Source organism: Gracilinanus agilis, chromosome 2 (genome assembly GCF_016433145.1).
Source record: "Gracilinanus agilis isolate LMUSP501 chromosome 2, AgileGrace, whole genome shotgun sequence".
Lineage (NCBI taxonomy): Eukaryota > Metazoa > Chordata > Mammalia > Didelphimorphia > Didelphidae > Gracilinanus > Gracilinanus agilis.
Genome location: NC_058131.1, coordinates 284,515,626 through 284,526,623, shown reverse-complemented (window position 1 = coordinate 284,526,623; position 10,998 = coordinate 284,515,626). Strand labels below are relative to the sequence as shown.

Sequence of the window (10,998 nt, the reverse complement as noted above, 5' to 3'; positions counted from 1 at the left end):
TGCTTAGAAAACTGGACAGTAGTCTGGTAAAAATTATATTTAGATCAACATCTCACCCCATAAGCCAAGATAAGGTCCAAAATTGATCCATGACCTAGATCAGTGATGGTGAACCTATGGCCTAGGTGCTAAAGATGGCATGCAGAGCTCTTTATGGGCCCTCAGGTCATCCCCCACCCCCCAGTTCATTACTGCAAAGGCAGAGGAACTCAGGCAGAGCTGTTCCTCTCCCCCCCTCCACCGTATCAAACAATATTTTTCACATGCCCCTCCCCTTGGCCCTGCAGTCAATGGGAGCACATGGGGGTAAGGTGGGTGGCTCACAGGCAGCATAGCTGGAGGAGAGCAGCATGCTTGGGCCACTCTCCTCCCCCTCTCCACACTCACTGAGGACATTCCTTAATTCACCCACCCCTCCACTCAGCAGGCCACAGTGGGAGTGCTTCCTTCCTCCCCTGTCTGGGGTAAGGGTGGGTTGGGATAGGACACAGCACTTGGTCTAGGGGTGGGGGCAGGGCTTGGCACTCAGTCTCTAAAAGGTTCACCCATCACTGACCAAGATATAAAGGATCATATCATAAATTAGAAGAAATTACTTTTCAGATCAACAGATAGGAGAGGGGTTCATAAATAGACTTGTGATTGGTCACACAAGATAAAATAGAAAGTTTATTGCATATAAAATTTTAAAATATTTTATACAAATATATAGAAAAAATAAGGAAACAAATAATGGGGAAAATAACATTGCAAGATGTTTCTCTAATAAAGGTCTCATTTTCAAGGTGTATATAAGGAACTGATTCAAATTTATGAGAATAAGAACCATTCCCTAGTAGATAAACAGTCAAAAGCTATGAACAGCAGTTTCAAAGGAAGAAATTGAAAGTATCAACAATCATTTAAAACTTTATAAATCCCAAATAATTAGAGAAATGCAAATTAGAGCATCTTTGAGATTCTACCTCAATTATCAGATTGGCAAAGATGACAAAAGAGAATGACAAAGGTTGTGGGAAAATAGGCACATTAGTGCTTTGTTGGCAGAACTATGAACTGATCCAGATATTCTGAAAAACTATTTGGAACTATGCCCCAGAGACTTACCAACTCTACATAGCCTTTGACCTATCTGTATCACTACTAGGCCTATAAACTATTAATACTTTTAATATCCATCTATATCAATATTATTTGTAACATACCTCACAAAAATCAGAGAAATAGGAAAATGATCTATATGTACAGCAACAACAAAAAATGTAAAACATCTCCTTTCTTAGTAGCCTAAGCATAAAAACTAAGGGTGGAAGGGCACTGTTCTATTGGTGAATGCCTAAACATGATCATATATAAATGCAATAGAATATGACTGAGTCAGCAACCTAAGCACCTACTTTGTGCCAGGCACTGTCCTGAACACTGAGGAGATAAAGGCAGAAAAATAAATCATGCTCTTGTGCTGCTCACAGGCTAATGAGATGACATGCACTGTGATTTATAAGCAAGTCTATATGCATGCATAATTTTAATTTATTATATTTAATATATTTATTGTACATATAGTAATATGTATATAAATACATGGATTTATAAGTATATAGACATATGATATATACCATCTGACGTAAGTATATTATATACTATGTGATATATGTATAGAATTATACCTTCTACTTTATATAATTATGTATATATGATATCATTATATGATCTATATACATATATTTCCATATATGTATAAAATCTCCAGAATAAATTGGATATAATCAACATAGTATTAAGAGGAATCAGGTAGGCTTCTGGTACCAGGCAGAACTGTTATGTAGGACTTGAAGGAAGCCAGGAGACAGAGATGAGGAGGGAGAGAAATCCAGGCATGGGGAACAAGCCAGTGAAAATGTATGGGAGTGACATGTGCTCCTGTTGAGAAGGCCAGTGTTACTGGGTTGTAGAGAATGTGTTAGGGAATAAAATGTAAGAAGACTGGAAAGGGAAGAATGGGGCAGGATGGGGAGGGCTTTGAACAGAAGGTTTTATATTTGATCCTGGAGGTGATAGAGAGCCACTGGAGTTTATTGAATAAGGATTGGGGACTGGGGGAAGAATCATGATACTTTGATGGACTAGATTAGGGAGAACACAGAAGTCTATTGCAGGGAGCAGCTAGGTGACTCAATGGATAGACTAACTGGCCTGGAGATGGAAGGTCCTGGGTTTAAATCTGGCCTCAGACAGTTCTTAGCTGTGTGAGCTTGGGCAAGTCACTTAACCCCCATTGTCTAGCTCTTACCATTCTGCATTGGAACCAATACACAGTATATAGACTCTTAAGAAAGACAGTATGGTTTAAAAAAAAAAAGGCTATTGCAATAATCCAGTTATGAAGTAAAGGCCTACACCTGGCTGGTGGCAGTTTCAGAGAACAGAGAGGGGTATAGTTTTGGTTTTTTTTTTTTTGTTTTTTTTTTTAATTTTAAACCCTTAACCTCTGTGTATTGACTTATAGGTGGAAGAATGGTAAGGGTAGGCGATGGAGGTCAAGTGACTTGCCCAGGGTCACACAGCTGGGAAGTGTCTGAGGCCGGATTTGAACCTAGGACCTCCTGTCTCTAGGCCTGGCTCTCACTCCACTGAGCTACCCAGCTTCCCCCAGGGGTATAGTTTTAAGGTAGAATCTACAGGACTTGGCAACAGACTGAATATGGGGTGGTCAGCCCTATCTTTCAGTACTGGGTGATTGGAAGAATGCTGTCACCATAAGAAATAATGAAGTGGATTCACATAATTGACCATATCAACAAGCAAACCAACAAAAACCACATGATTATCTCAATAGATGCTGAAAAAGCCTTTGACAAAATACAACATCCATTCCTATTGAAAACACTAGAAAGTATAGGAATAGAAGGACCTTTCCTAAAAATAATAAACAGTATATACCTAAAACCATCAACAAGCATCATATGCAATGGGGATAAATTAGAAGCCTTCCCAATAAGATCAGGAGTGAAACAAGGATGCCCATTATCACCTCTATTATTTAACATTGTACTAGAAAACACTAGCAGTAGCAATTAGAGAAGAAAAAGAAATTGAAGGTATTAAAATAGGCAATAAGGAGACTAAGCTATCACTCTTTGCAGATGATATGATGGTCTACTTAAAAAATCCTAGAGAATCGACTAAAAAGCTAGTAGAAATAATCAACAACTTTAGCAAAGTCGCAGGATACAAAATAAATGCACATAAATCATCAGCATTTCTATATATCTCCAACACATCACAGCAGCAAGAGGTAGAAAGAGAAACACCATTTAAAATCACCCCAGACAATATAAAATACTTAGAATCTGTCTACCAAAACAAACACAAGAATTATATGAACACAACTACAAAACACTTTCCAAACAATTAAAACCAGATCTAAACAATTGGAAAAACATTGATTGTTCATGGGTAGGACAAGCTAACATAATAAAAATGACCATTCTACCCAAATTAATTTACCTATTTAGGGCCATACCTATCAAACTACCAAAAAACTTTTTTACTGAATTAGAAAAAAACATAACAAAGTTCATTTGGAAGAACAAAAGATCAAGAATATCAAGGAAAATAATGAAAAAAAATGTGAAGGAAGGTGGTCTAGCAGTACCAGATATTAAGCTATACTAAAAAGCAGTGGTCATCAAAACAATATGGTAGGGGGCAGCTGGGTAGTTCAGTGGATTGAAAGTCAGGCCTAGAGAGAGGAGGTCCTAGGTTCAAATCCAGCCTCAGACACTTCCCAGCTGTGTGACCCTGGGCAAGTCACTTGACCCTCATTGCCCACCCTTACCACTCTTCAACCTAGGAGCCAATACATAGAAGTTAAGGGTTAAAAAAAAAATTTTTTTTTAAACAAACAATATGGTACTGGCTAAGAGACAGAAGGGAGGATCAGTGGAATAGACTTGGGGTAAGTGATGTCAGCAAGACTGTCTATGATAAACCCAAAGAGCCCAGATTTTGGGACAAAAACCCACTATTTGACAAAAACTGTTGGAAAAATTGGAAAACAATATGGGAGAGATTAGGTTTAGATCAACATCTCACACCTACACCAAGATAAATTCAGAATGGGTGAATGACTTGAATATAAAGAAGGAAACTATAAGAAAATTAGGTGAACATAGAATAGTATGCCTGTCAGTTCTATGGGAAAGGGAAAATTTTAAAACCAAGCAAGAGTTAGAAAAAATTACAAAATGTAAAATAAATAATTTTGATTACATTAAATGAAAAAGTTTTTAATTTAAACAAACAAAAACAATACAACCAAAATCAGAAGGGAAACAACAGACTGGGAAAAAATCTTTATAACAAAAAATTCTGACAGAGGTCTAATTACTCAAATATACAAAGAACTAAATCAATTGTATAAAAAATCAAGCCATTCTCCAATTGATAAATGGGCAAGGGACATGAATAGACAATTTTCAGATAAATCAAAACTATCAATAAGCACATGAGAAAGTGTTCTAAATCTCCAATAATTAGAGAAATGCAAATCAAAACAACTCTGAGGTATCACCTCACACCTAGCAGATTGGCTAAAAATGAGAGAAGGGGAGAGTAATGAATGTTGGAGGGGATGTGGCAAAATTGGGACATTAATGCATTGCTGGTAGAGTTGTGAAGTAATCCAACCATTCTGGATGGCAATTTGGAACTATGCTCAAAGGGCTATAAAAGATTGCCTGTCCTTTGATCCAGCCATACTATTGCTAGGTTTGTACCCCAAAGAGATCATAGATAAACAGAGTTGTTTTATAGCTGTGCTTTTTGTGGTGGCAAAAAACTGGAAAACGAAGGGATGCCCTTTAATTGGGGAATGGCTGAACAAATTGATGTATATGCTGGTGATGGAATACTATTGTGCTCAAAGGAATAATAAACTGGAGGAATTCCATGTGAACTGGAAAGACCTCCAGGAACTGATGCAGAGTGAAAGGAGCAGAACCAGGAGAACATTGTACACAGAGGCTGATATACTATGGTAAAATTGAATGTAATGGACTTCTGTACCAGCAGCAATGCAATGACACAGGACAGCTCTGAGGGACTTATGGAAAAGAACGCTACCCACAGTCAGAGGAAGGACTGCAGGAGAGGAAACAGAGAAGAAAAACAACTGCTTGAACACATGGATGGATGCGGACATGGTTGGGGATGTGACACTAAACGACCACACAAATGCAACTATCAATAATATGTAAATAAGTCTTGATTGATCAAACATGTTAAAACCAGTGAAAATTCACGTTGGATATGGGGGGGGGGGGCAAAGGAGGGTGAAGGGGAAAGTAAAAACAAGAATCATGTAACCATGGAAAATCTTTCTAAAAAATAAAATATTAAAAAAAAAAGATATAATGAAGTGGATAAATTCAGAGAAAAGTTGGAAGACTTTTATGAACTGATACAGAAAAAAGTGAATGAAATTAGAACAATTCATAACTGTGTTGGCTAACATATGGCACATTTGCCAGAGCATGCCTGGAGGGGGCTGTGCTCTTCCCCTTCTCCACTTCGCCTGAGGACATTTCTCACATGACCCATCGCTCTGCCCCAGCAGCCCAGTGGGAGTGCTTCTCCCTCTCCTATTTGGGGTAAAGCAAGGAGGGTTGCAGTTTGAGTACTCAGCCTCTAAAAGGTTCCACATCACTGACTTATACAATGATAACCCTATTGAAAGATTTTAGAACTCCAACCAATGCAATGTTAACCACGAGTCCAAAACAATAAAGATAAAGCATGCCACTCTTGACTAATGAATTTTAAATGCAGAAATAGATACACTTTTCCAGCTATGGTCAATGAATGTGGGGATTTGTTTTGGTGGATTATAAAGATATATGCCGAGGCATTTATTTTTCATTTCTTTAAAATTTCTCAATTGTGGAAGTATAATAGAAGGAACAGAATAACTAGAACAACAACAACAACAACAACAATTAAAAAATTAATGTTTGACCTAAGGGAAAAATGAATTGGTATAGATAGGAAATAGAATTTTCTTTTTAAATTAGGACAAATGTGAGTGGCAAATTCCTAAGAGAATCTAGAAAGGATCTAACTTTTGACGTTGATGTCAGGAGGATAATCAGACCCTCCCTTGCTCTTTTGGGGTCTATATTAGTGATAGAATGCTGGACCAGATAGGCATAGTATGACATTCTTTGTCACACAGTCTAATTCCTAGGTTGCTAATGTTCTGTTTGCAAGTGAGGGAAAATGGAGATTGGGATTCACTGTTTTAATCTCAGTGAATTCCAGCCTTCATTTTAATCCCTTTTTCCTGTTAGATGGTCAGGTATGTGGACATTCCTGGCGTTGGTCTGTGGTAGGCTACTAACATAGTACCAGGTTTCTGAAATCAACCAATATTTAGTTGACCAAGAAGTATATAAATTTGGCACCCACCCAAAGTATAATTCTCAATGTATGTATATATGCATATGCATATGCACCATATACATGTATATATATTTCCTGTGGTCAGGGCAAATAGTGCTCCAAGCAAACCAAGTGATTATGCACCATCTAAATCAATAAATCACCTTGGGCACCTACCCTTGGTCCAAGACCCTACACCAATTCAGATTTCTGCCAGGGATTTAATTCCCCCCCCACTTTTTTTTTCTTTTAAACCCTTACTTTCTAAGACTGAAGAGTGGCAAGGCTGGGCAATTGGGGTTAAGTGACTTGCCCAACATCAAACAGCTAGGAAGTTTCTCAGACCAAATTTGAACCCAGGTCCACTGTGCTACCTAGCTGCACCTTTATTCAGTTTTAAGCAACTTGACTGCATAATGTAATTTCCTTTGTATAGTGAGAAGATTGTAAATTATTATTTTATCGATATGTATATTAAGTGGTAGACTGAATGGCAAATCCTAGAACCCTGAAGGTTGTTTTTTAGAGACACCATGGTGACTGAAGTGGAAACAACTAGGCCTAACTGTGTGACTGCAGGCAAGTTACTTTTTTTTTTTTTCTGGGACTTAGTTTTCTCATTTGCAAATGCGGATAATAATATCCTGCCTACCTCACAGAGTTATGAGGAAAGTGCTTTAATAAACAAAGTGCTATCACTTTTACAAGTAAGCCTTTAGAAAGCCTATGAATGGACAGCACATTAGTGTTCTATGCATAGGGCATCTGGAGGGTGCAAACAAGGTGCCTTCCCAGAATTTGGGGCAGATATAAGAACAATGTATTTAGCAATAGTACTAAAATATGGTGATCAGCTGTGAATAACTTAACTATTATCAACAATGCAAGGATCCAGGACAATTCCAAGAGACTCACAAAGAAAAAGGCTCTCCACTGGTATATAGAAGGAACTGACAGTCTGAATGCAGGTTCAAGCATATTATTTTTCACTTTTTTCCTCCATTAATTTTTCTCTAGCATAAATGATATGTCTTCTTTCACAATATGTATAATATACACCAATGCAATTATCAATAATATGTAAACAAATCTTGATTGATGACACATGTTAAAACCAGTGGAAATGCGAGTTGGATATGGGGGTGGTGGTGAAGGGGAAAGTAAAAACAAGAATCATGTAACCATGGAAAATTTGTCTAGAAAAAGAAAATATTTAAATCCTAAAAACAAACAAACAAATAAATAAATAAATGAAAACAATATGTATAATATAATGATACATATACAACCTCTATTGTATTACCTGCCATCTTTAAAAAATTTTTAATTTCCCCCCAATTACATGTAAAAACAGCTTCCAACATTTTTCAAAGAATATTGAGTCTAGAATTCACTCCCTCCCCTCATCCCATACCACTGAGATGATAAGCAATCTCACATAGATTTTACATCATGCTAAACATTTTTCTATATTAATCATATTACCTGCCATCTTGGGAAGGGTGAAGGACAAGAGGGAAGGAGGGAACACGGATAGCAAAATGTCAGAAAACAATTTTTTAAAATTGTATCTACATGTAATCTGAAAATAAATTAAATTAGAAATAATAACTGACATAAATTGAATAAGACTCATCATGTACAGAAATAATCCAACCTCAGAAATGTGCTGAAACAGTGCTCCAAGCACACCAAGTGATTATGCACCATCTAAATCAATAAATCACCTTGGGCAGCTACGCTTGGTCCAAGACCCTACACCAATTCAGATTTCTGCCGGAGATTTAATTCACTTTTTTTTTTCTTTTAAACCTTTGCTAAGAGGAGGCGATTTCCTAAACAGAAAGATATCTATGTGAAACACAGTCCATATGAGATAAAGTGTCATCTGGGAAATTTGTAAAATATCTGTCATGAGGAAGCACTATAATAAGTGTTGGTAGCTGAAGAGGGATGCTTTTAAAAAGAGCTGAAGAGAAATCTGTGTCAGCATTTTGGAGGAGAGCAGAGCCAAGGGCCAGGATGTTCTCCTAGTCACCATTCCCTCTAGCATATCATTTGTTGCTGAATGAATCTTGCTAAAGCTTAGTTTTACCATATTACCCCTTTGCTCAGAAATTTTCAATATCTACCTTCTAAAAATCTCTCCACCTGGCCTTCCAGGTCCTTCAAGCTTTAGCTCCAACCTTCTCGGAAATGTTTGTATAAAGGCTAGGTGAACATCAGACAGAAATATTGTAAAGTCAGTCCCTGCTCTGGGTGGGAGGTTGGCCTTGATCTTCAAAGTCCCTTCCAAAGATAAGATTTGCTGGTTCTATGCCCGAAAGCAAGCTGCCTAGGTCTTCTAACCTGAGTTAAATTAAGGTCTTTGTGCTTTTACATTACCTTTTTTTAAAACCAGGCAGCAGAAGGAGAAATAAGATGAGGTTTGTTAAATGTTTGGACCACCTAGGAGGACCACTGATTTAAAGCTGCAGTGAGACTTTAGATCCCATCTAGTCCAATTCCCTCATTTTACAGAGGAGGAAACTGATGCCTAGAGAAGGCCTAAAGAATGATTTGTCTAAAGTTACAGACATAGAGAATGTCAGGGCAGAATCCTTATAGATGAAGAAACTGAGGGGAAGATAAGTTAAATGGCTTGCCCAAGGTTCCCTAATGAATATCAGGGTGAAGAGTCAAACACACATGCTTGGAATCCAAAGTTAAATAGCCACAATGGTCAGAGAGCTGGGCCTGAAATCAGGAAGAACTGAGCTAAAATCCAGATTTAGATATTTCCTAGCTGTGAAATCTTGAGCAAGTTTTTTTTTTTTTAATTTTAAATTAAATTAAATTTTTAAATTTTTTTTCATGGTTACATGATTCTTCTTGACTCCCTCAGCTCTTCCCTCCCCACTCCTGGAGTTGGCAAGCAATTCCACTGGGTTATACATATATTATCACTCAAATCCTATTTCTATATTATTCATTTTTGTAATAGATAAATCTTTTAAAACCAAAACCCCAAATCATATAGCCATATAAACAAGTGATAAATCATATGTTTTCTTCTGGATTTCTACTCCAATAATTCTTTCTCTAGATGTGGATAGCATTCTTTTCATAAGTCTTGGGCAAGTTATTTAACCTCTGTCTGCCCCAGTTTCTTCAACTGTAAAATGGAGATAATAAAAGTTCCTACCTCCTAGAATTATTATGAGGATCAAATGAGATAATATATTTGTTTTTTCTTAATCCTTACCTTCTGCCTTAGTAATAACTTTAAGAAAGAAGATAGGGTCACACAGCTAGGATGCCTGTGATCATATTTGAACCCAGGTCCTCCAGACTCCAAGGTCTGGAGCTCTGCCCACTGTACTACCTACCCATCTGGAAATAACATATTTGTAAAGTGCTTAGTATATGCCTGGCAAATAATAGGAGCTATATAATTGCTAGGTATTTTCTTTCATCATGCTGTTTCAAAATATAGGAGAGGAGGTATGGTATGGAATAGTGGATAGAAGACTGAACTTGAGCCAGGCACCTGGGTTCAAATCAGGCTTACTAATTTTGAGAGTGATTTTATCTAAACTTCATCAGTAAAATTGTTTTGAAGGTAGTGCTGTTTTGAATGCACCATATGCATGTGAATTATTATTATTTTCGTTTTTCAGGAAAGACGTAAACCAAGAAGAAATGCAAGTTAATTAAGAAATTTAGTTAATAAACTCGAGACTAAAGTCTACCATAGCACAATTTTCTCTCATTTTACAAAAGAGGTAACCGTGGGGCAGAACTGGCTTTTCTGTAGCAAGGTTAGGTACGCAGTCATTTCCACCACATCGCGATACTCTCTCAAACCAAAGTACAAACTTTACACAAATGAGTGCGACCTCCGGAGATCGGTAGACGGAGACCTACTCTTTTAAAATTTGTTCTTTAAGTGTTCTGCCCCATTTGTAACCGGACGGACAGAAACTTTTAAAACACTTCCGGGACAGGAAAGTAGTACATTTCAAAATGCGACTCTGGTGGGACTCGAACCCACAACCTTTGAATGACCTCGCAAGTCACAAAGCTAGAAGTCCAATGCGCTATCCATTGCGCCACAGAGCCTGCCTGTTCTAACTTCTCTCATTGGTACCTTACTATCTTGCTGACCTCTTCGCTCCCTCTCTCTTTAAGCCCCTTTATGTTTTTCTCGGTGTCTGGGGGTGTTGCGTCCAGTTGGGGATGTCCCAGCACCTACTGCCAAAGTTTGCAAAACTTTATCCCATATCCCAGGCTTATGTTACGACTTTGGACTCTCCTGGGGGAATTAAGCCTCCCGCTCAAATTCAACAGGGGAAGGGAAAGCATGCTGCCGAGGGACGGGTGGCATCAAAATGGTCACCCCGAGATGCCAGAAAAATGGGTCCTGGGGTCTTCCAGATAATTCGCCAGGTTTGAGCCCCAGGCAGAAAAGTAAGAAAAGGGGAGAAGACCGCGAGGAGAGGAGGACTACAATTCCCAGCATGCGCTGCAGCTTCTGTTCAAGAGCGCGCAAGCTCCGGGGCTGCTCGCGCCCGTGAG

The 10,998-nt window shown here is 38.1% G+C and overlaps 1 non-coding gene across 1 annotated transcript; it reads right to left on the bottom strand.

The window, feature by feature from the left end:
• Nucleotides 1-10,449: 10,449 nt before the first annotated feature.
• Nucleotides 10,450-10,542, bottom strand: TRNAR-UCU. The gene is made up of 2 exons: nucleotides 10,506-10,542; nucleotides 10,450-10,485 (listed from the first exon to the last, which is right to left on the bottom strand). It is a non-coding gene; the product is annotated as a tRNA-Arg (tRNA).
• Between the last annotated feature and the right edge of the window lie 456 nt (nucleotides 10,543-10,998).